At 46.1% G+C, this 25,850-nt stretch overlaps 1 pseudogene across 1 annotated transcript in view; it reads right to left on the bottom strand.

Moving 5' to 3' along the window:
• The window catches only part of LOC308512332 (centriole and centriolar satellite protein OFD1-like), a 133,694-nt pseudogene that overhangs the window by 42,076 nt on the left and 65,768 nt on the right, over positions 1 to 25,850 (bottom strand). The window contains exons 2-3 of the transcript in view: positions 1,984 to 2,091; positions 607 to 743 (exon numbers count right to left, since the gene is read on the bottom strand). The product of the transcript in view is annotated as a centriole and centriolar satellite protein OFD1-like (transcript). The remainder of the gene's footprint in view (positions 1 to 606; positions 744 to 1,983; positions 2,092 to 25,850) is intronic.

The following is a 25,850-nucleotide window of genomic DNA, read 5'->3' as shown; positions in this document are numbered from 1 at the left end:
CATTGTAAATAATAATACTAAACAATTAGTAACAAATTCTCCATGTTTAAGTTCAATATTCATTAATTATACAGGGTATCCCCCCCAAAATGTATACACACTCTAACAGCCGATAGCTCAATTGTGAAAATGTTGTTTAATATACACTGCCTTTATAATTATTCAAGGTGTGTTTATATATTTTTGGGACACCCTATATTTATAGTTTAATTCATCTTTGGTCTCATTAACTGTTCCTGTAAAACTCATTCAAAAGGCAAAAAGAAACAACAGCAAGTGGAAAGAAAAATAATAACATGCACAAGAGTACATATCATATTAACTATATAATAAAAGCCATATATTCAAATTGTCCCCTTCACCGGGAGTTCAAGCAGGGGCGGGGCTGGCCAACCACCTGCAGCCCGTCCCCTGAGACCAGCCCCACCTGGCAGCAGGTGGCCAGGGAAAGGGAGGCCCCACCAGCAGGTAGCTACTAGGGAACCTACACATGCCCTGGGCCTCTAGTTTATTAAAGATTCTAGATATTTTCCTATATACCTAAGATTAAGAATGAAAAGATAAGCAAAAATATCACTTTTGTTAACAGCAACAAGATAAACTTACCCTTTCATGCATTTCTGCCTGAAGCTGCTGTTCTAGTTCTCTCTTATATTCATTTAACTTTATTTCTAAAGTTCCTAATGTTGGATGCTGAGGGTAAGCACCTGGAAACTGATCATCAATATGTTGAAGCTTCTCAGCTATTAAAAAAACACAAACAGGGCAGAGGACTCAGGGTAGGTGAGCAAGAAGTCTGTTCAAAAGCAAAGAGTACAGGGATACGGACAGGGGGCATCTGCAATTTACTCTGAACCAATTCAAAAAATTGAGATAGATTACTGGATGTACAGAAAGTGATCAAGCAAACATAATACAAACTTACTGGTGAACTGTAAAACTTTCAACTTTTTTGAATGCTGGAAAATTTCCATCATAAAAGTCAGGGGAAAAGAAAGCAAAAGGTAGGTCAGAAAACAATGGCATCTTTTTCCAGTCTCCAAGTGCCAAAGAGTTCTTTTATGGTCTTTGGTGAAAGCTGAGTCACATGTTCAAAACACTGATCTTAAAATGAATCAGAGATTCTTAGTTTTAAGTCTTCCATTTTACAGAGGACACAGGTGCCCACACAGTGTAGGTGACTCCCAGAGGGCTTAGCAACTACACAATGGCATAACTGGGACAAAAGCCAGGTCTGCTATTTCTCTCATTCCAGTGCTCTCTGCAGCAGACCCGAAGCCCTCAAACCAAATGTGGATTAGAATCAAACATTAACAGAGTGCAAAACCCACACGAGAGTGCAATCTCAATCATGTAAACACCAGTGCCCACTAAAAAGTATGCACAGGAAAAAAAGACTGGCAGAATCAGATTAAGATATTTGAATTTATTGTCTAACAAGTTATTGCTTTTAATGAGTAAGGAGGAGCCAGGATTAATCACAGCATTTTAGCCACCTGTTTCCCTTCTGAGCATACGCCTAAAGGCAGGATGGTACTGTATGTAGAAAGGCTGTCCCATGGAAAAGGATCTGGATCATGGACCAGAAAACTTGGACTCCAGTATCACTTTTCCTTCATCTGGTGACCTTGGTTTCCTCAACAATAACATGAAGTGACGGGCCACTGACTTCTCTAGTTTTCCGCAATGCAAATAGTCTAGGATCTTCTCACGTTAATGGCTATACGATAAAGTTAGATGAGTCACAGGGAAGAGCCTCCCAGTTGAGGGGTTGACCCAACAAACAAGAACATGGGCCTTTGCATCCACCTGGTGATCACAGAGGGAGGGGCAGCACTGAAGGTAGGACTGTGCTGACACAATGGGAAATGAGCACTCCACCTGCACACAGTTTAGGAACACACACAACATAGGAAAGCAGATCTTTTTCTTCATTCAAAAAGAAAATAGAAACCTGGAATCAGGAAAAAAGCCTGAAATTACCAAGAGAGTCTTTGCTAGGCAAAATTGCACTTGTCTGAGGGTCCATGTCACAAGTCTCTTTAGCCTGATGATATTCTGCCATTTCTTTTAAAAACTCCACGAGAAAACCTAAAAAACACAATGTACATAGTTTTGTCTCACAACTTTCATTCAACCATTACTCAGTCACTTTATAAATTTTGGACTTATAACATTATCCTGTTGTACGTTATATATCTCTTAAGAATAATTTCTGAAGGAAGTCCTTCCCAAGCATGATACAAAAATCTAGAAGTGATAAAGAGAAATATTTAATAACATAAAAATTAAGAACTTATATATGGCATGAAATAAAGTCAAAAGACAAATGACACACTGGAAGAAAATATTTGCTATAATGAGGAGAAAGCACACTAACTTTCATAATATTAAAGAGATCTAATAAATCAGTAAGACAATTTAATGTCGATAAACAAAATCCTAAGAAAATGCAAGTTAATACTAAAACAAAGGGGTCCTATTTTCCCAATAAGACTGCTAAGATTAAAACTCTGATCATACGTGAAGTGCTGGCAAGAAAGCGGGGAAGTCGGCAGGTTCAATCACTCAGGAGGGAAATTTGTTAGTGTTTGTGTATTCAAAAAGACATGTGTTCTTTAACCTAGTCTTTTCACCTCTAGGAATTCACACAGCTACACTTCCACAGGGAAACAAAGAGTGTACACTGCACACCGCTTCTAATGGCAAAACCCAAACAATAAAACAACAAAATCTCAATCAACAGGTGCTTAATTAACTATGCTCTTCATGATTAATTCATTTAAATATATAATACTAGAGGCCCGGTGCACAAAATTCATGCACGGGGTAGGGGGAAAGAGTGGGGTAAGGGAGTGGTGAGGGAGGATCCCTCAGCCTGGCCTGCACCCTCTCCAAATCAGGACCCCTCGGGGAATGTCCAACTGCCAGGAATGGGTCTAAACCGGCAGTCCAATATCCATCTCCCAATCTGGAACCGCTGGCTCCTATCCGCTCACCTGCCTGCCTGATTGCCCCAACTGCTCTCCCCTGCTGGCCTGATTGCCCCTAATTGCCTCTGCCTCGGCCCTCACCAACATGGCTTTGTCCAGAAGGATGTCTGGAAGACATCCAGTCTGATTAGCGTATTACCCTTATATTAGTACTAGAGGCCCGGTGCACAAAAATTAGTGCACTCGGGGGGGGTGGGGGGGAAGAGGGGATGCCTCAGCCCGGCCTGTGCCCTCTCGCAGTCTGGGACCCCTCGGGAAATAACAACCTGCTGGATTAGGCCTGCTCCCGGGTGGCAGAGGGCATGCCCAATCCCTAGGTGCAGTCCCTGGTCCGGCTCAGAGCAGGGCCGATTGGGGGGTTGGGGCACCACCCCACGTCACACTCAAGGCAGGTCTGATGGGGAAGTTGCGGCGCCACCCCCTGTCACGCACAGAGCCGGGACAATCAGGGGGTTTGGGCGCTGCCCCCTGTCACGCACAGAGCAGGGCCCTAATCTGTGTGTGACAGGGTAGAGCCATAACCTCCCCATTGGCCCTGCCCTGAGTGTGACAGTGGCAGCGCCCCAACCCCCTGATGGGCCCTGCACTGTGTGTGACAGGGTGCGGCGCCCCAACCCCCACATGGGCCCTGCTCTGTGTGTGACGGGGTGGAGCCGCAACCTCCCCATCAGCCCTGCCCTGAGTGTGACAGGGGGCAGCACCCCAACCCCCCAATCGGCCCTACCCTGAGCGTTACTGAGGGTGGCATCACAACCCCCTGATTGGCCCTGCTCTGTGTATGATGGGGGGAGCTCCCCAACCCCCCAATCGGCCCTGCTCTGTGCATGACAGGGGGGAGCTACCTAACCCCCTGATGGGCCCTGCTCTGTGTGTGACAGGGTACGGAGCCCCAACCCCCCTGATGGGCCCTGCTCTGAGCGTGACAGGGGGCAGTGCCCCAAGCCCCCAATCGGCCCTACCCTGAGCGTGACTAGAGGTGGCATCGCAACCTTCTGATCTGCCCTGCTCTGTGCATGACAGGGGGCGGCACCCCAACTCCCCTGTCTGCCCTGCTCTGAGCCCGACCAGGAGCTGCGGTGCAGGCATCTAGGGATTGGGCCTGCCCTCTGCCACCCGGGAGTGGGCCTAAGCCAGCAGGTCGTAATCTCCCGAGGGGTCCCAGACTGTGAGAGGACACAAGTGGGGCTGAGGGACACCCCCCACCCCCGCCAGTGCACAAATTTTTGTGCATCCGGCCTCTAGTAACTATGTAATTGACTAATGCTCAGGCAAACTTAAATACAGCATATTTAAGTTTCAAGTTTTTCAAATACTAACACTGTTCAAGATTTCTTAAAACTTCTGAATAAGAAACTTTTGGACAACTACAGCTAATAGAAAGAGAATTAAAACATAGGGACAACATAAAGAGTGCACCCTAATGTTAATTATGGATTTTAGGTGACAATGATGCCACCATGTAGGCTCATTGACTGTATAAATGTTGATCATGGGGAAGGCTGTGCATGAAGGAGGAGGAGACATACAGAAACTCTCCGTTCTGTTCAATTTTGCTATGAAGCTGCTCTAAAATATTAAGTCAATTTAAAAAATATATGGAAAGTTTGCTATATCTGCCTTTAAGATAAAATGTAACTAATATGTTCAAAGGCAATGGTGTAGGAATACAGTTAAAATAATTAAGAAGTGGTAAACATATGTTTTAATACTTGAGGATTAAAACAGGTTTCAAAAAAATTAATGTATTCTTTATTTCTCTTATCTAAAGAGCACATTTTAGAGATCTAGATTTACTGCCCTGTGTTGCCATCTTGAAATCCTGTGACCTTAAGCAAATTACCCACTTCTGCAGACTCTGGTTTCTCATGTGGGACACAGGTATACCTGCCTATTAAGAGGGTGCTCCTGCCCTGGCTGGCTTGGCTCAGTGAATAGAGCGTTGGCCTGGGGACTGACGGGTCCGGGTTCGATTCCAGTCAAGGGCACATGCCCAAGTTGTGGGCTCAATCCACAGTAGGGGGGCATGCGGGAAGCAGACAATCAATGATTCTCTCTCATCATTGATATTTCTCTCTCTCTCTCCCTCTCCCTTCCTCTCTGAAATCAATAAAATATGTTTTAAAAAGAAGAGGGCACTCCCTTCCACTGAAATGGTGGAGGACTTCCACTCAATACAGGGTGCATCAATTCGTGAATGACCTGCTTTCTCAGTTGTGTCTAGCTCAATGACAAAAAAGAAAAAAAACAAACAAAAAAAAAACAAATGGGAACAAACTTTCAGGTTTGCTGCACTAGGAATACACAGATTTGCCACACAAATTAGAATCGTTTTATTAGAATCGTTTTATTTAGGCCTGCTCCCGGGTGGCAGAGGGCAGGCCCAATCCCTAGGTGCAGTCCCTGGTCCGGCTCAGAGCAGGGCTGATTTGGGAGTTGGGGCGCCGCCCCCTGTCATGCACAAAGCAGGGTGGATTGGGAGGTTGTGATGCCACCCTCAGTCATGCTCAGGGTAGGGCCGATTGGGGGGTTGGGGCACCGCCCCCCGTCACACTCAAGGCAGGTCTGATGGGGGAGTTGTTTTAGATCCATGGCCAAAAGTTAGTACTACTCTGCTGCACACTTTGTCTTACTCTATGAGACAAGCAGCCCATGGATTCTGGCCAGAGGAGCTGTTTTCACCTGCTTCCAAGTGAATTGCTGCTTAGTCAGAACACATGAAGACTCTAACTATCTTCCCTATGAGTCCATTTCAGCAGTCTTTGATTCAGATAGCATGTATAAGAGAAAATTCTGTTGCTTCCTCAACTCTCTGTGGATTGATGAAGAATATGAAAATAATATTGGAAGAAATATTGGGTGCTGGTTTCGATTCTGGTCAAGGGCACATGTCCAGGTTGCAGGACACCACCTCCAGCTGAGGGTGTGCAGGAGGCAGCTGATCAATGATTCTCTCTCATCATTCATTTTTCTATCTCTCTCTCCCTCTCCCTTCCTCTCTGAAATCAATAAAAATATATTTTTAAAAATGCACTTCCATATATATTATTTACATCTCAAGGCACTGTGAAATACAGTAATTTTCCCACATTTTATAAATATGAAAACTTAGGTTCAAAGTGGGTAATTTTCTTCAAGGTTATAATGTGTTAAGTTTTCCTTTGAGTTTTAAGAAAACCTCTAAATTAACTGAACTACTGAATATTGTCCTAATCTACTTTGCATATAATCTGGAAACATATTAACTGAGCAGAGCTCAAGACTATGTTGCCTATATCCACGCAACGTATTCATATCAATACTATACAAGCAGGAAACAAATAGAGTTGCTATACCTCTATCTTCTACCCTACACCTGAAAAGAACAAGAGTATATAACTACAAGTTCAGAACAGTACTTATACATCAAAAATCCTATAGTACAAAAGACATTTATACTGAGAAGAATACACATGCTCTGCCAAAGAGCCTTAAAAAAATGCTTTGCCCTAACCCAGTGGTCAGCAAACTCATTAGTCAACAGAGCCAAATATCAACAGTACAACGATTGAAGTTTCTTTTGAGAGCCAAACTTTTTAAACTTAAACTATATAGGTAGGTACATTGTTATTAACGTAACTAGGGGCCCGGTGCATGAAATTCGTGCTCTGGGTGTGTGTGTGGGGGGAGAGTGTCCCTCAGCCCAGCCAGCTCCCTCTCACATACTGGGAGCCCTCAGGCGTTGACCCCCATCACCCTCCGATCGCCTGATCGGCCCCTTGCCCAGGCCTGACGCCTCTGCCAGAGGTGTCAGGCTTGGACAGGGGACCCCTATTGCCCCCCGATCACTGGCTCTGGCCCCCGCCCAGGCCTGAGGCCTCTGGCCCAGGAATCATGCCTGGACAGGGGACCCCCATCTCCCTCTGATCGCTTGCTCCACCCCCCGCCCAGGCCTGACGCCTCAGCCAGAGGAGTTGACCCTCATCACCCTCTGATCACAAATCACCGGATCGGCCCCTTGACCAGGCCTGAGGCCTCCGGCAGAGGTGTCAGGCCTGGGAAGGGGAACCCCAGCTCCCCACGGTTGCAGGCTCCGCCCCTGCCCAGGCCTAACGCCTCTGGCCTAGGCGTCCGTCCCGGGCAGCGGGGACCTGCAGTGGCAGCGGGGGGCGCCGTGATCGTGGGCTTCGCATTAGGCCCAGGCAAGGGACCCCTAGCTCCCGGGACTACCAGCTTTGACCGTGCCCAGCTCCCATTGCTGGCTCCACCCCTACTTCCTGCTATCACTGGCCAGGGCGGCAAAGGCGCCTGATTCTCCGATCATGGCTGGGGGGCAGGCCAAAGGCGGCCCCAGGGCCGCCTTTGCCCTGCCCCCCAGTTCTTAGCTCCCCCCTGGGTTTCCGACCACTGTCAGTGGCAGGGGGCTTCTTCCTGCTTTCCCTTTCGCCTCCCTGAATTGTGCCTACATATGCAAGTTAGCCGCCATCTTGTTGGCAGTTAACCGCCAATCTTTCTTGGCAGTTAATTTGCATATGGCCCTGATTAGCCAATAAAAACGGTATCGCCGTATGCCAATTACCATTGTTCTCTTTTATTAGTGTAGATTAGGATACTCCTAAGGCTTAGGAAGAGCCACACTCAAGGGGCCAAAGAGACGCATGTGGCTCGCGAGCCACAGTTTGGCCACCACGGCCCTAACCGGTTTGGCTCAGTGGATAGAGCATCAGCCTGAGAACTGAAAGGTCCCAGGTTCGATTCTGGTCAAGGGCATGTACCTGGGTAGGGGGTGTGCGGAAGGCAGCTGGTCGATGTTTCTCTCTTATCGATGTTTCTGACTCTCTACCCTTCTTCCTTCCTCTCTTTAAAAAATCAATAAAATGTATTTTTTAAAAAATGCTTATGGCCTTTTATTTTCCAGGACTAAAGGCCTGATGCAAGAAATTAGTGCATAGGTAGGGTCCCTAGGCCTGGCTGGCAATCACGGCTGATCAGGTTCCCTGCTTTCCTGCTCCCTCATGCACCACCACCACGCGGTTCCCCTCTCCCCTGTTCCTGCTTCCCCCTTTCCTTGCTCCCTCAGTACCCCGCCAACACCAGCTCGCTGCCTGCAATTTTCTGTGCGACCCCCCGATGGTCAGCGCACATCGTAGCGAGCAATCGAATTCCCGGTCTCCTGGGCTAACCTCCAAGGAAACACTTTGCATATTAGCCTTTTCTATATAGATAAAGTCATACAAGAATGTAAGAATGCCACGTAACCTAGGCAAAAATGAGAAATGCAACTGAAGGATGCACAGACCTGGTTATAACCTATTCAGCATTTATATTTCAGATATACTTCTGAAATATATGTAGTAATGAAAACACATTTAAACCAATTCTATTCCTGATGTTACTTTACATGTAAAGTGTATTAGTAAATTATTCTCTGCCAAGATTAAACATTCACCAGGGACTGCTACATAAATTACACATACATCCAATCATGGGACACTTAAATGGAGGGTTTCAAGGAACTTTTCGGGTCACAGGAAAATGCTCACTATACAACAGTGAACTAAGAATACACACACACAACACTGTGCCAATAATAGCTGAATCAGAAAAGACTCTCTTCCTCTATGTTTTTATGGGTTTTTCAGATAGGTATAAAGTGTTCTGTTTTGTTTTTTAAGTTACGAAAACAATGGGGGGAGAAGGAAAAACTCAGTATTTCCCCTGATAAGTGTAAAATACACGTCTAACTGTATATAGTAATGAAAACACATTTGAGGTAACCCTACTCCTTGCTGTTAATTCATACTAATACGTATGTGCTGCCCAAGTGAAACCTTCAGAGCTTTCATTATATTTTAAAGAAAAAAGCTGTCATTCTCCAGACTATTGTACTGTAAGCAGCACACAATGCTTATTATATTGTCTCAATATCCTTCATCCAAACATGACTATTACAAAACCACGTATTAATTCAAGAACCTACAAACCAGTTTCACAAAACTTGCCTTGTTGCTAAAATGTTTTCATTTTATACAGCTACTCGCTCCTACCTGAATGTCAGTCAATAAATCTATTTGAATATGAAGACCGGGCAAACTCTCAACCGTTTGAGAATGCTTTCCAGGATAACGAGTTCTACAAAACATAAAAGCGTCACTCCCCAATACCACCTGCATATCATATTATTTTTAAAACCAAGACCCAGTGGGTTTAAATGCGGACTCCCTGTTACCGCTTCCACTTGTAAAAGTTACAGAACAGATATGCCTCAAGCCGACACCTTGAGGGAGTCCAGGATACCTCGGCGCTTGAAGGTCTGGGACAGCTTTGTGCGTAGTTCGTCTTGACTCAACACGTCATATTTGGGGGGCACGGTGAGCTGGAAGAGAAGATGCCAACGGTTACCAGGCAGGCAGAGGGCACGGGAATTTCTGAAGACGGAACAGTGGCTGACCTGCGGGAAAGCGGGAAAGCACGAAAGCCCAGCGGGGACGGCGCTTGCAGGACAACAAGCAAGAAGGTTCGCCTCCTCACCCGCGCACCGGGTTGGTGCTTTAACGGAAACAAACAAGATGCTACATCTCCTCACGTGTGCTCCCGGTACTTTTTCCTCACCTGTCCTCAGAGCCCAACCGCGGGCCAGGAATCAAGAGGAACGGGTATACCTCAAGGCTCTCCCGCCCACTCGAACTAGGAAATGGCGGATAAACACATTTCCTCCCCTCGGCTTGCCACGGGTGAGCGGGTTGTGTACCGGGCGCGACTCTCACCAGCGGCTGGAGAGTAGAGATACAGAGCGAGGCTGTGAAACCCGCGGCCCTGGAAGTGGAGGCACCTCGCGGCGGGTGGGGGCCTCACAGCCGATCCCGCCCTCTCCCCGAGACCCAGCCAGCCCAGCACGGGAATCCGGGAATCCGGGAATCCGGGAACCCAGAGCTTTACAGCCAAGTCAATGCCAACAACCGCCGGAAGCTCCGCCCACTTCTCGCGAGAGCTTGGCCTCTGAGTTCCGCGAGGACCCCTGGGCTAGAGCTGGGATTGGAGGAGAAGCCATGTGCTCTGCACCACATCCAGGGCCTGCGGGATCTGGGTAGTTAACCCTGTGTCTTCCTCCTGTTGCGGCCTAGGGCGCTGGACCCAACCTGGCTATCCCCTGGCCAGCTGGTCCCATCACAGCCCAGGCATTGCACCCAGCGAGCTCCGCCAGCTCGGGCTTTGCTTATTTTGCCTTTCATTAAGTCACGCAGTAACCGCGGCACTGTTTCCTTTTGGGACCCGAATACCCTTTGTAGGGGGCTCCGTCTTGTGCACCGCCGGGTGATTTAGCAGCATCCCTGGCCTCTCTGCCCACTAAATGCAGCGCCTCTTACCAGTTCTGACCTTACTGAATGTCTCAGACATTGCCTGATGTTCTTGGAGAGGCAAAAGTCACTGGTTGAAAATCAGTGAGCTAAACTTTAAGTATCTACCTTTTTATCGTTTTTTGGTTTTTGGTTTTCTTTGTACCTCTCCCAAGGAGTAAGGACATATTTTCCATTGATTTTAGAGACTGGAAGGAAGGGGGGGTGGCGGGGGGGGGGTCAGAAAAACACCAATGTGAAAGAGACATCTATAGGTTGCCTCCTGCAGCACCCCCATTCCACTCCACTGTGGGCTTGGACTTGCAACCCAGGTATGTGCCCTTGGCCAGGAATCCAATAGGTGACTCTGCTGCTCAGGTTGATGCTCTAACCACCGAGCAACACAGGCCATGGCAAGTACCCACTCTTGTGCATACCAAGGAAGATAAAGGTAAGCTGGCTTACCAAGATGCTGTGGGTGAAAGGGGCCACATGGTAACCTGACAAGCTCAGGGAAGGCCTGTATGATGGTCTTGCAAACTCAAAGACCTGAAGTAACCACAAAGGACGATCGGAAATTAAACTTTAACCAAAAGCAGTAATAGTGGGTAGTTACATTCTAGGACAGTATCTTCACTGAGCCTATCTGTCTTTTTGCATCTATAATAACACTAGAGGCCTGGTGCATGAATTTGTGCACATTGAAAGGAAATTAATTAGAAGAAATATTTTAATATCCCTGTTCACCCTTTCTCAATAATAGAAGTGTCAACCAAATTCATGATCGACAATGACAGATTGAAATGCATGTGATTGCTGCCAATGAGAGCTTTATATGTATCACCCATGTGCGAGTCAACTTAGCCTTTTATAGATATAAAACAAACTTGTTAATTAGAGCTGCTTTCTGATTTAGCTAAACTTTTTCCAGCCCAGTGAAGCACTCCAACTTCTTTTTCAGGTAATTGTCAGCAACACAGCAGTAAATATCAACACGAAGAAGCACATTATTATTGTAGATCACGCAGGGAGAACAAAGGGTAAAATATTTAATTTGCAGCAGTGTTTGACTATATTTTGTGCAGTGAAAAAACCTGAAGTCATTTTTAAGGTCCACCATTTCTTTTCTTTATTTCTTTTTGAGCGGGGGAAGGGGGGGGGTGGAGGGGAGGGGGCACCATTTCTCAATTCTTTTCAGTTGGGTCGAGTTTCTAAACTTTCTAAATCTTCATTTTCTGTTTAATGAAAAGAAAATAGGATTCTACCAAGTCTCCAATCTACCTACTCCACGACTTGTGTCAGGATCAAATGAGATGAGGCACAGGAAAATACTTCACAGACATTTGGTTAACTGTGAATGTTTCTACCTGGCTATAAAGCAACTTGTGTTCCTGGGCTGAAGAAACTTCTAGGAGGCTAGTTGCTAGGAAGAGGAAGCTGGGCATTGCGACATAACGTATTACCCTGACGGCAGGACACTTAGCATATTAGTCTTTTATATAGATAGACTAGTAGCCCGGTGCACAAAAATTTGTGCACTCGGGGGTGAGGGTGAGGGGTGGGGTCAGACCCCTCAGCCCGACCTGCGCCTTCTGTCATGTTCCTGGACCCCAGCCACTCCTGGCCTAAGCACAGGCCTACAGGCTTGGGGCGGCCTGGCTCCCGAGGCCCCATTGTATCAAGAGAACAAAGTCGGCATTAGTTACTGCTCTCACTGAACCCAGTACACTGCATCTGTGCGTACAACTGCCTTGTTCATGTGCCTGCTTCGCCCTACTGAATTACTAACATCTTGAGGACATTGCTCTGTCTTATCCTGCTTCAACTTCAGTGCCTGGCCTGGTGCCAGGGACCTGAGAGGGTTTGCTGAGTGAGTGAGTGAGTGAGTGAATAATGGGTGAGTGAATGAGTGAATGAATGAGCGAGTAAGTGAATGAGCAAGCAGCTACGAGGCGGGAACTTCTGCCGCATTGCCATGACAATGCGGCAGAAGTTCCCGCCCCGCTCCCAGCTGCCTGCTGCAAACCCCGGGAAGTTCCCGCCCTGCTCCCAGCGGCCGCACACCCCTCTCCCAGCTGCATAGTTCATGCAGGGCAAAGGCGGCCCAGGTTCTCCACCTTTGCCCTGCCACCCGGCTCTTGCCTGCTGCCTGGGTTTCCGATCACTGTCAGCGTCAGGCAGCTTCCTCTGTCCTTCCCCTTTCGCCTCCCATCATTGTGCCTATGTATGCAAATTAACCGCCATCTTTGTTGGCAGTTAATTTGCATATCACCCTGATTAGCCAATGGGAAGCATAGCGGAGGTACGGTTAATTACCCTTTTGTCTTTTATTAGCTAGGATACCCTTGAAATATCTGGGTAACTTGTAACTTCCCTTTTTCTGGGCCCCTTGTGGCACAACCTAATGTGCTTGGGCTCCCGGACAGTTACCACTAATTCCTTCATTGTTCTCATGTTAATTGTTGACTGTTGGCTATCCTACACCCTTCTAAGTATGTGTCTATCATTTTATTTTTTATCCAGTCCCACAGGTTCTCTCCCTCACCCCCAAGACCCCTTTGGTTTCTCCCGCCTCTCTAATCTATCACCAATGAATTTCTTGTAACCTACCTATGTCTCCTCCTTTGGTTGTAATGTATAAAAATAGACGAAAACCCGCCACTCTCCAGAGCGCTTTCCCAATCCATTGAGGTACTGCTTCCAGGCACTTGTCGACAGTTTGCTCAAATAAACACAAAATTCTTTACAGGTTTGAATGTTTCTTATGTTAACACAGTAATAAAACCATAGCCAGAGAATGGTATAAGAACTAAGATGCACTGAAGCCTTGCGGGTGTTGTTCAGTGGTTAGAGAATTGCAGCATACCCAAGGGTCCTGGGTTCAATTCCCAGTCAGAGGTACCTACTTTGGTTGCAGTTTGCTCCTCTACTCCCCTAATCCCCAGATTGGGATAATGTGGGAGGCAACCAGTTGGTGTCTCTCTCTCTGCCCTCACTCCCTCCTTTCTACTCTCAGAATCTTTCTCAGCACCAGGTCCTGGGAGTCACTACCAGTTGATTAGAACTGGCTCAGGAAAGGAAACCCATTTGCCATTCCTAGTCCACTCCCTTTTCCATTATGCAGCATATCCTCTTTACAGATGAGATGAAAAACAAAATAAAACAGTTTAAACATCCCCAGTTCCTTCACTAGCTTTTGTGCAGAATATTCCCTAGGCTAGATCCCACCCTTCTCCCAACACACAGTTCAGTTATTGATTCTTTTAAAATGTGATTCCCAGAACTGAGTATGGTCCCCAGGATTATATTATTTGTGAAGAGGACATTGTGTTCTCTTAATGCAACTTAGAATTGCATTAGCTTTTTGGGACCACTGTTTCAGACTGCTGCCTCTTGTTGAGCTTGCAATAAACGAAAATGTGTTTTTGTAGATGCACTGGTCTTAAACTAGGTTATCCTGTTGTGCAGGTTTTTTTTTTTTTAAAGCCCTAGTACGAGACTTTATTTTGCATCCTATTAAATTCTACTTTGTTAATTTCCCACCTAATTCTGCTAGTAGGGGAGATATTTTTGAATCTTGACTTTTGCCATATAATAAATTTGTGGTCTTTAGCATGTTATCTTTATTTTTATCTGTTTGTTTATATTTTTACTAGTGGCCCGGTGCATGAAATTCATGCACGGGGGACAGTGTGTTCCTCAGCCTGGCCTGCACCCTCTCCAATTTGGGACCCCTCGAAGGATGTCCTACTGCCAGTTTACAGCAGTCACACATCCCTCTCGCAATCTGGGACTGCTGGCTCCTAACCGCTCACCTGCCTGCCTGCCTGCCTCGTTGCCTCTAATCACTCTGCCTGCCGGCCTGCTCGACCCCAACTGACCTCCCCTCGCCCCCCGCTGCTGGCCTGCTTGCACCCACATGACCCCCATGAGCCTGATCACCACAAACTTCCCCCCCTGCTGGCCTGCTTGTCCCTCCTTCCCTTCCCACTGGCCTGCTCATCCCCAACTGTCCCCTGCTGGCCTGCTCACTCCAAACTGCCCCCCACCCCCGCTATCCTGATCACCTCCAACTGACCCCCACTGACGGCCTGCTTGCCCCCACATGGCCCCCCTGCTGATCTGCTTACCCCCAACAGCCCCGCCCCCCACCAGCCTGATCACCCACAACTGCCCTCCCCTCTTGGCCTCTAACCGCCTCTACCTTGGCCCCACCACCATGGCTTTGTCCAGAAGAACATCTGGAAGGTCTCCTGGAAGGTCTCCCAGTCTAATTAGCATATTGCTCTTTTCTTAGTATAGATATATTTGTCTGTAAATATGATTATGATTGCAGATATGAGTAGGATCAGGTAAGGTTTTATAGAATGGGCCTTTTATTACAGATGGTTTGCCAGGTATGCATTTTTTCTAAAGAAGTAAAAATTACTTTAGAAAATGTTTCAGGAAGACTTTGAGAATTTACAGTATCTGCTTTTCTTCCAAGAAAGTTGTCACTTTTATGCCAGAGTGAGAATTATTTGTATGCTTTGTATGTCAGCATTGGGCCACTGTGAGTGGGGGTTCACTTAGCTTGACTTGAGAGTAATTGTCTTGCTCACTGGCTGGGAGGGAGGGTGTGTGGCAGAGGAGATAAATACTGGGTTCTGGATTACTCATAGATTGCTGATTTCCTGATTGATTGTGCAAGCCCCTCCTTTTATTCATGTCCACCTTCTGTTGACAGACATTTACCCTGGGAGAGAAATTAGATGAAACTCTCTTTCTTGTCATTGTAAAAAGCATTTGATTTCCTAAGGTGTGATAAGGCCACCCAGCCATCCTCAGTCAAGGTACACATTTTCATGGAGGATGTTCCCACTCTTGAATAAAGTAAAACAATTATTTTTTCTTTTAATTTAAACTTTCTTCTATAACTGTTTTCTTGCTACTTAAAAGCTAGTTGTTGTTTTTTTTAAAACTGCTTTCAAAGCTTTTCAAACTGTATATGTCCTTGGAATGAATTTATAAATAAGAATTGAGCCCGGCCAGTGTGACTCAGTGGGTTAACATCAACCTATGAACCAGGAAGTCACAGTTTGTTTCCAGGTCAGGCCACATGTCTAGGTTTTGGCCTGATCCCTTATACGGGGTGTGTAGGAGGCAGCCGACCAACGATTCTCTCTCATCATTGATGTTTTTATCTCCCTCCCTCTCCCTTCCTCTCTCAATCAGTAAGAATATATTTTAAAGAGAAGAGAGAGAGAGAGAGAGAGAGAGAGAGAGAGAGAGAGAGAGGAGTATATATGTTTATAAATAAAAAAAATGTATTTGATGCTCTTAGAAAGTCTTATTTTCTTTCATTAAAACTGTGCAGTATAGGGAACTCCATAGATTCTCTTAATTTGAAGAAAGTTAGAGGGAAAGGTACTAATTCAGAGTTCCATGGGAAAATGTGTCACTTATATCCTGGGGAAGGCATCACTGGATGTGGAGGATGGGCCGTATTTCCAAGTGAGGTCCTAGGTCCTGCTTGCAACTCCCAGCCAGGTTAGAATGTGCCTTCTTTAATCAGGACAAAATAATCACAGTGAGCAGAACATGATTAATGTTTTTTATAATTAACTAGAGGTCTGGTGCACGAAATTTGGGCACTCAGGGGTGAGGGGTCCCTCAGCCTGGCCTGCACCCGCTCACAGTCCGGGAGCCCTTGGGGAGTGGACCTAAACCATCAGTCAGACATCCTTAGCACTGCCATGGAGTCAGGAGAGGCTCCCGCCACTGCCACTGCACTTGCCAGCCATGAGCCCGGCTTCTGGCCAAGCAGTGCTCCCTCTGTGGGAGTGCACTGACCCCCAGAGAGCAGCTCCTGCATTGAGCATTTGCTCCCTGGGGTCAGTGCATGTCATAGCAACTTGTTGTTCCACCTTTTCGTTGATTTGCATATTAACCTATCATTATATAGGATAGCTAGTCTTGAATGTTCTATTTCTGCCCCTAACAAAGTCACCCTAGCTACTCGAGACAGATGTTATCTTCCCCACAGGAGCCAGTCAGGGCTCCCCTACCTTTAGGCAACAGGCCCTGTCCCTTGTAATGAGGATTGCTTTATGTAAGGACCTTAACAACTTCAGCCGGTTCTCAAAAAGGTGGTGATAATTGTTCAAACACAGACTTCAGCTCTCAGGCCTGAGACCACCCCTTTCCTCCATGCCCTCAAAGGTCCTCAACTGAGCTAGTCAATCCCACCCTGCCTTTCATGCCAGCATTACCTCTGCCCTAATCTCAGGGTCATCTTATACTGTCTAAATTACAGTCCCCTCCTTGCAGCTGCATTCTGCAAACATTGAGCACTTATTATATCCTGGTCTCAGTGTTAGGGAATCAGGCTGGAAAAAAACACAACCCTGTTCTTTTCCATACTCTTTCTCCATATTGCTGTAAGTAGCTCCACGTTGATGCAGCATTGTGCTCAGACCAACCTTTCTGACAAAGTTTTACAATCCATGTGCCATAGTAAATGAACTCCCTCTATCCTCACTTTCTTTTACCTTTTTGCTGACACTTCTTTAAATATTTTTTCCTCATGCCTGCAAGGCTTTTTTTAAGCTTTGACATGTGTGTTAGTTATCTACTGCTGCTGTAAAAAATTATCACAAATTTAGTGGCCTGAAACAATGCAAATGTGTTACAGTTATTAGCACAGAAGTCTGATGTGGGGCTCACCAGGCTGCAATCCAGGTATCAGGAGGCTGCATTCTCTTCTGGAGGCTCTTGGGGAGACTTTCTTTCCAGCTTCTGGAGACCACCCATATTCTGTGACTGGTGACCGCTTCCTTCATCATTAAAAGCCAGGAATATTGCATCTTGTGACTCTACTGAAGTCACATCTCCCCCTGATTTCCTCTCATACCTCCCTCCGCAACTTTGAAAGCCCCTTATACTTGAACTAGAGGCCCAGTGCACAAAAATTTGTGCACTGGGGGGTGGGGGGTGGTCCCTCAGCCTGGCTTGTGCCCTCTCACAGTCTGGGACCCCTTGGGAGATAATGACCTGCAGGCTTAGGCCTGCCCCCGGGTGGCAGAGGGCTGGCCCAATCCCTAGGTGCAGCCCCTGGTCGGGCTCAGAGCAAGGCTGATTGGGGAGTTGGGGCACCGCACCCTGTCATGCACAGAGCAGGGTGGATTGTGAGGTTGCGATACCACCCTCAGTCATGCTCAGGGTATGTCCGATTGGGGGATTGGGGCACCGCCCCCTGTCACACTCAAGGCAGCGTCGATGGGGAGGTTGTGGAGCCACCCCATGTCACACACAGAGCAGGGCCCATCAGGGGGGTTGGGGCTCCATACCCTGTCACGCACAGAGCAGGGCCCATCAGGGGGTTGGGGAGCTCCCCTCTGTCACGCACAGAGCAGGGCCCATCAGGGGTTTGGAAAGCTTCCCCCTGTAATGCACAGAAAAGGCCCATGAGGGGTTTGAGGAGCTCCCCCCTGTCACTCACAGAGTAGGGCAGATAGGGGAGTTGGGGCACCGCCCTCTGTCACACACAGAGCAGGGCGGATTAGGGGGTTGGGGCACCACATCCTGTCACACTCATGGCAGAGTCAATGGGGAAGTTATGGCTCTACCCCATCACACACAGAGAAGGGGGGTTGGAGTGCTGCATCCCACACAGAGGGGCTCCATATGGGGCTCCATACCCTGTCACACACAGAGCAGGGCCAATCAGGGGGTTGGGGAGCTCCCCCCTATCAGGCACAGAGCAGGGTTGATCAGGGGGTTGGGGCGCCTTCCACTGTCATGAACAGAGCAGGGCAGATAGGGAGGTTGTGGCCACGCCTCCTGTCACACAAAGAGCTGCGGGGCGATCAGGGGGTTTGGGCGCTCTGCCCTGTCACACTGATCCCAGTGCTGGGAGGCATATTACCCTTTTGCTATATAGGATAGAGGCCTGGTGCCCGGGTGGGGGCCGGCTGGTTTGCCCTGAAGGCTGTCCTGGATCAGGATGGGGATCCCCACTGGGGTGCCTGGCCAGCCTGGGTGAAGGGATGATGGCTGTTTGCAGCTGGTCACACACCCTTCAGGGGGGGGTCCCCACTGGGGTTCCTGGCCAGTCTGGGTGAGGGGCTGAGGGTTGTGTTCAGGCTGGCGGGTGACTGAAGCTCCCAACCGCTCCTTTTTTTTTTATACTGGGCCAGCTTTTGCTCTGATATAGCATACTATTCCACTATGTAGATATACCAGAGCTTTTTAACCCACTCATCTGCTGACCAGCACTTAGGCTGTTTCCAAATCTTAGCTATTGGAAATTGTGCTGCAGTGAACATAGAGGAGCATGCATCCTTTCAGATTGGTAATTCTAGGTTCCTGGGATATATTCCTAGAAGTGGGATCAGTGGGTCAAATGGGAGTTCCGTTTTTAGTTTTTTGAGGAAACTCCATACTCTTCTCCATAGTGGCTGCACCAGTCTGCATTCCCACCACCAGTGAAGGAGGGTTCCTTTTTCTCGCCATCCTCACCAGCACTTGCCCTTTGTTGATGATAGCCATTCTGACAGCTGTTAGGTGGTATCTCATTGTCCTTTTGATTTGTATCTCTCAGATGATTAGTGACTCTGAGCATGTTTTCATGTGTCCCTTGGCCTTCCTTTTGTCCTCTCTGGAAAAGTATCTATTTAGGTCCGTTGCCCATTTTTGTGATTGGGTTGTTTATCTTCCTTTTGTTAAGTAGTATGTGTTCCCTGTAAATGTTGTAGATGAAACCCTTATCAGAGAGAACATTGGCAAATATGTTCTCCCATGCAGTGGGCTTTGTTGTTGCCTTGTTGATGGTTTCTTTTGCTATGAAGAAGCTTTTTATTTTGATGTCTTCCCATTTGTTCATTTTAACTTTATTTTCCATTGCCCCAGGAGCTGTGTCTGTGAAGATATTGCTTCCGCATGTATCTGAGACTCTGCTGCCTATGGATTCCTCTACTATTTTTATGGTTTCCAGCTCTATGTTCAAGTTATTTATCCATTTTGAGCTTATTTTTATGCATGGTGTCAGTTGGTGGCCTAGTTTCATTTTTGCATTTGTCTGACCAAATTTCCCGGCACCATTTATTGAAGACACTGTCTTATCCCCATTGTATGTTTTTGCTTCCTTTGTCAAATATTAATTGAGCTTGGTTGTTTGAATTGGTTTCTGGGTTCTCTATTCAATTCCATTGGCCTATATGTCTATTCTTGTGCCAGTGTCAGGCAGTTTTGAACACAGTAGCTTTGTAATACAGCTTGATATCTGGTATTGAGATCCCTCCTACTTTGGTCTTCTTACTCAAGATTGCTGCCACTATTCGTGATCTTTTTTGTTATTCCAGATGGATTTTTGGAGAGTTCATTCTAGGTCTGTGAAATATGCTGTTGGTATTTTAATGCGGAGTGCATTGAATGTATAGATTGCTTTGGGTAGTATAGCCATTTTAATGATGTTGTTTCTACCAATCCATGAACAAGGTATGTTCTTCCATCTGTTTATGTCTTCCTCTATCTCTTTTTTTCAACATCTTCTAGTTTTCTCAGTGGAGGTCTTTTACGTCCTTAGGTAAGAGTATTCCCAGTTATCTTAATTTTTTTGGTGGGATGATGAATGGGATTCTTTTTTTAATCTCCTTTTCTGTAAGTTCATTATTGGTGTATAAAAATGCCATATATTTCTTGGCATTAATTTTGTAGTCTGCTACATTGCCGAATTCATTTATTAAGTTAACTAAATTTTTGAAGGACTGTTTGTGGTTTTCTATGTACAGTATCATGTCATCTTCAAATAATGACAATTTACTTCCACTTTTCCAATTTGGGAACCATTTCTTTCCTTTTCTTGTGTGATCACTGTGACCAGGACTTCCAGTACTGTTTTGAACAGGAGTGGTGAAAGTGGGTTTCCCTCTCTTGTTCCTGTTCTAGAGGGAAATGGTTTTAGTTTTTGCCCATTGAGTATGATGTTGGCTGTAGGTTTGTCATATAAGGCTTTTATTATGTGGATGATTCTTCTATTCCTACTTTGCTGAGTGTTTTTATCAGAAAAGGCTGTTGCACTTGGTCAAATGCTTTTTCTGCACCGGATGATATGATTGTGTGGTTTTTCTCTCTCAATTTGTTTATGTGATGTTTCATGTGCATTGATTTGTGGATATTGTACCATCCTTGAATCCCTGGAATAAATCCACTTGGTCATGGTGTATGATCTTTCTAATGTAATGTTGTATCCGGTTTGTAGAATTTAGTTGAGGATTGCAGCATCAATGTTCATCTGGAATATTGGCCTGTAAGTCCCTTTCTTTGTGGTGTCTTTTTCTGGTTTGGGGATTATGGTAATGCTGGCTTCATGAAAAGAGCTTGGAAGTATGCCGTCCTCTTGAATTATTTGAAATAGTGTGAGAAAGATTGGTTTTAGTTCTTCTTTGAATGTTTGGAAAAACTCCCTTGTGAAGCCATCTGGTCCAGGGATTTTGTTTTTTGGAAGCTTTTTGATTACTGTTTCAATTTTATCAGTAGTTATCGGCCTGTTCAGTTTTTTTGCTTCTTTCTGATTGAGTATTGGAAGCTTGTATTTGTCTAGAAATGTGTCCATTTTGTCCAGGTTTTCCAATTGTTGGAGTAGAGTTCTTATAGTTTTTACAATCCTTTGTATATCTGCCGGGTTATTTGTTACTTCAACTCTTCCATTTCTGATTTTGTTTATTTGGGTCCCCTTTCTTAGTTTCTTGGTGAGCCTCCCTAGAGGTTCATCAATTTTTTTTTCTTTTTTTCAAAGAACCAGCTCTTGCTTTCATGATCTTTTGTATTATTTTTTTGGTCTCTATGGCTTTTATTTCTGCTCTGATCTTTATTATCTCTTTCTTTTTTGGTAATATGGGCTTTTATTGTTGCACTCTTTCTAATTATTTAAGTTGAAGATTACTTAATTTATTACCATTTTTTTTCCTGTTTTCTAAGCTAGGCCTGTAGAGTTGTGACCTTCCCTCGCAGGACTGCTTTCATTGTGTCCCATAGATTTTAGGATTGTGTGTTTTCATTGTCATTTGTTTCCAGGATGCTTTTCATTTCTTCTCTGATCTCTTTGGTAACCCAACTATAGTTTAATAGCATGCTATTTAGCCTCCAAGTGTTTGATTTTTTTCATTGTTTTTATTGCACTTGATTTCTAGTTTTATGCCATTGTGACCTGAGAAGATGCTTATTACGTTTTCTATCCTCCTGAATTTGAAGAGACTTTACCTGTGTCCTAATATGTGGCCTATCTTTGAAAATGTCCCGTGTGCACTGGAGAAGAATGTATATTTGGTAGCTTTGGGATGAAATGTTCTGGAGATGTCAAGTCCATCTGAACTGGAGAGTCATTTAGGATTGCTGTTTGTTTGGAGGTTTTTTGTGTAGAGGATTTGTCCAGTGGTGTCAGTGAGGTATTGAAGTACCCTACTTTGATACTATTGCTATCTATCTATCCCTTGATACCTTCCAGAAGTTGTTTTTTGTATTTGGTCACTCCTGTACTGGGTGCATATATGTTTACCAGAGTTATATCCTCTTGTTGATTTGCTCCTTTTAGTATTGTGTAGTGGCCTTCCTTATCCCTTGCTATGACCTTCATTAGAGTTCTATTTTGTTCAGATATAAGCATTGCCACCCCAGCTTTTTTCTCATTTCCATTTGTTGAAAATTTATTTTTCCCTCTTTCACTATCTGTGTGAATCCTTTGCTCAGAGGTGAGTCTCTTGCAGACTGCAAAATATGGGTTTTGTTTCCTTATCCATTCAGCTGCCTTATGTCTTGATTGGAGCACTGAATCCATTTACCTTTAATGTTATTATTGTAAGTACTTGTTTGTCATATTTATTCTTAATGTGTGTGCTTCTTCTTGCCTTTCTGTTTCTTCTTTTTACTTCCATCCCTCTAGCATTTCTTGCATTGCTGACTTGGTGGTAATAAACACTCATAGCCCTTTTTTGTCTGTAAATTTCCTTATTAGTTCTTCAATTTTGAATTATAGCCTTGCTGGGTGTGGATTCAGCCCCTTGTTTTACATCACTTTGTATATTTCATTCCATTCCCTTCAGGCCTGGTGTGTTTCTGTTGAGAAATCTGTTGATATTCTAATGGGAGATGCCTTGTAGGTAACTTTCTGTCTCTGTCTGTCAACCTTTATGATTCTTACTTTTGCATTGATGTTTAATTATGATGTGGCTTGGTGTTGGTCTTTTTGGGTTCATCTCATTTGTGACTCTGTGTGGTTCTTGAACTTGCATAGTTATTTTCTGGCCTGTAAAAGGGAAGTTTTCTGTCGTTATTTCTTCCAACATGTTTTCCCCTCCCCCATCTGACTGGAAGAACTGGCTGGGTCTATAGACCAAGACTGAGCACAGACCTGCTGAGAACTTGGATTGCGGTTAGTGATTGTCACCTAAATGGACACTCCCGCTGTCTGCCCATGACCCTGATCATGTCCACCGCTGCCACACATAGAGTGGCATGTTCCCATTCTCCGGTGACTTCTCTAGGCACACTCCCATCAGGCTGGCCCAGGTGTTGGACATGGGAGCCTTACACCAGGAACCAGGGCCTTGTTCTTGTGTCACCGTCCCATGACCCACTCAGAGATAGGAGTGCAGGCGACTGATTCAGGCCTCAGATACTGAACATGGAGAAGGAAGTCAATTGATGGCCCCTTCCAAGGTCTCTTGTCTGGAGAGAGAAGTAATGAGACTTGGAAAGTGGAATGCTTCTGTAATTTCCTAAATTCTGCCAAACATGAGGAATTACTTTTACTCATCATCATGACTCAGAACCCAGCTTCAGGTTCAATGGCCAGCTCCCAGAGAAGTGTAAATGAGCAACATGGTTGTGACCAAAAAAAGGATGGAGAGGTCCCAGGGCAAGCCATGAGGCCAAAGAGCTTCACACTAAAGGAACTCTCCCAGAGACATGTGCCCACGTAGGCAGCAGGAAGGATGGGACCTTGGAAGCTTATCCAAATGTAGAAAGCAATGTGACAGTTGACCAGGGCATGGAAAAGACTCTCACTCTGTGTGGAAAGTTGTATGAGCAGAAGACCCGCAAGCCATGTTTAAACTACTCAGGAAATAGTTTGCAAAGGCGCATGTCAGTTTTTAATTCTCAAACAGTTAAAATCACAGGGTGCTAAGTAGTGATTTTACTACTTTATTTATTTACATGTATGTTATGTTTATAACAGAGTTTTTTTAATGTTGTGACATAACTCTGTAATAGCCATTGAAAAATAACAACTTTTCCTATGGTTATTAGGATTGCTGGGCAGGGTATTAGCTGGAGGTACCATTCTGTGTGGGTTGCTCTACAGTGCAAAGCAAGACTAGTCTGTGATTTACTCATTTTCCAGTTCAGTTGTTTTGTTTGTTTGTCTCCTCAATCGAGTGAGGTTTCATGCCTCAGAGATACTCCAAGGAAGACCATGAAATTCTCATGAGGTGTCCCAGCTGATCACCCAGAATAATAGTGGATGTACCCTTAGGCACTCAGTAAATTTTTTGGAGTAAATCAAGGATTGAAGAGTGAGGAGAGGTGTCTGGCTTTGGCAGATGAGGATCAGCTGACCGATGGACATCCCTGAGAAGATGTCCACTCTGTGCCAGTGTGTCCTGCCAGCCTTCACATAGGGCATAGAGGGATTTTCTGTCAAGTATGGAGACAGACCTTCTGTGACCCTGAGGCTTATGGAACCGTCCCCAGGGGAACAATCAGCAGTGGAACGGGCTGTACAGCCTATAGCATCTGGTTTTCCTCTCAGCCACAATAGTCTTCCTCTGGCTTCGAGTTGGAGATTTAGGGTCAGTGGATGACAGGGATGCAGTAGCAGGAACCATTCTCTCCTTCTCTGGTCAGAAGCATAATTCTTACCATCTGATGAGGCAGAAGTGCAATCTTCACCAGAAGCATCCCTCTGCAGGCCTGAATGCCATGGTTGGGCCCTCCCTTTCCCTCTAGCCCTCTCCTCTTCTTTGTGTCCAGGATCGGTGTGTGCCATTCTCCCCACCTTGCCATGCACTCTCTATTGGAATGACCCAGTGCCTTTGGGGTTGGGATCTGGGAATGTCACTGGCACCTCATCTACACCAGGCCACCCCTGCACCCCAACCCCTCCCGCCACCACCGCGGTCTGCATAATCTGGTAGATTATGTCTCTGATATTTAAGGGATGCAGATCTCAGATTCAGCAAGACTGGCCAATGCTCTGCTGCCATTTCCCTTTTGTCCCCCATTCTGGGTTCCTCATGGGATTCTCTGGGCCATTTTCTGCCCTGTCGCTCTAGCCCAGAGTGAGTGCTCTTCGTCATGCACCTCCCCTGTGCCTCTAGAAGCGCTGCTGTTGGCATTAAACGGCTAGACCCAGGCATGTCTTGGATGTGAGGCATGTTCTCCTTGGGGAGCAAGAAAGAGGGGCAATCCCTTGTTTAGGTCTAGATGTCATTGGGTCTGAAGTGAAACCAGGTATTGTTGGGCACAGGCAGGTCAGGTAGTGCCAGCAGAGACTTGTGAGTTTGAAAAAGGCACAGAGGACAAAATACGTGAGGGTAGGAAGACGTCTGACTGCAGAGGGAAAGAAGCCAGGTGGAAGGCTGTCTGCTCGAAGGCTGGGTTAAGAGAGCGGACGATGGGAAAGCCCATGCATGGGGAATGGTCCCCAGGGCCTCTGAAGGCCCACAGAGGCAGGGCTTGCTGTGGAACCCAGGAAGGGCATCCGCCTTCCTCTCTGGTGCCTCTTTGGATCCAGAAAGGCAGCTGGGATGTTGATTTTCCTTCTGTACACTGTAGCTTGTCATGTTCTCCAAAACAGCTCAGAAGAATTGGGAGAACTCCTGATTTCTGTTGTCAGTAGGTGTCCCCAGAATCAGGTTCCTGATTGGCTGACTGACATTCCAGGGATGCATAAAGAGGGTCCCAGACTTGGAGCACATTCTAAGGACTCCCTTCCTTCAAAAAAAAGGTCACAAGGGCAGATGACCTGGGATCGCACTAGGAATTTTGTGACTGGAGAAGGAGGTTGCACAGGACGGCCCTACTCATGGGCTGAGAGGCTACTGTGTCCTGTACATAAGTGAGGGCCATGATGAGAGCAGGTGGCAAGTGACCAGGATGTGGTGAAAACATCCCCCAAATTCATGTGTGGGTGCTGGGAGTCGGCGGGGCCAGTCCAATACTGGGCATGAAGTTCTCCTGCCCCCAGTGCCACAGCACATGTCCAGGGAATGCAGGATCTGCATTTGGGGGGTGGATAGAGGAGTGTTTGTTGCTCTTGAAGAAGGCATGTTCGCTCAGGCTTCGTTTCTAGGTCATTCTAAGTGGTCCCTCCTGCCGCCTTGTATCTCCTGGACACTGGGATCTCATAGTGGCTGCCTGAGTTTGGGCTCCTACAATTTTCCAATTTCTGCCTGGTGCTTGTAATGTTTGTGTTAAAGAGAAAATCTCAGCCCCCAGGTGGCACCACTCAGGCTTTCAGCCCATGATACCAAGTCTAGACTCAACTGCTGACCTCATTACAGTT

The sequence above is a fragment of the Myotis nattereri genome, assembly GCF_964212035.1.
Source record: "Myotis nattereri genome assembly, chromosome: Y".
Classification (NCBI taxonomy): Eukaryota; Metazoa; Chordata; class Mammalia; order Chiroptera; family Vespertilionidae; genus Myotis; species Myotis nattereri.
Note: the sequence above shows the minus strand (reverse complement) of the source record. Positions and strands in the feature narration are given on the sequence as shown.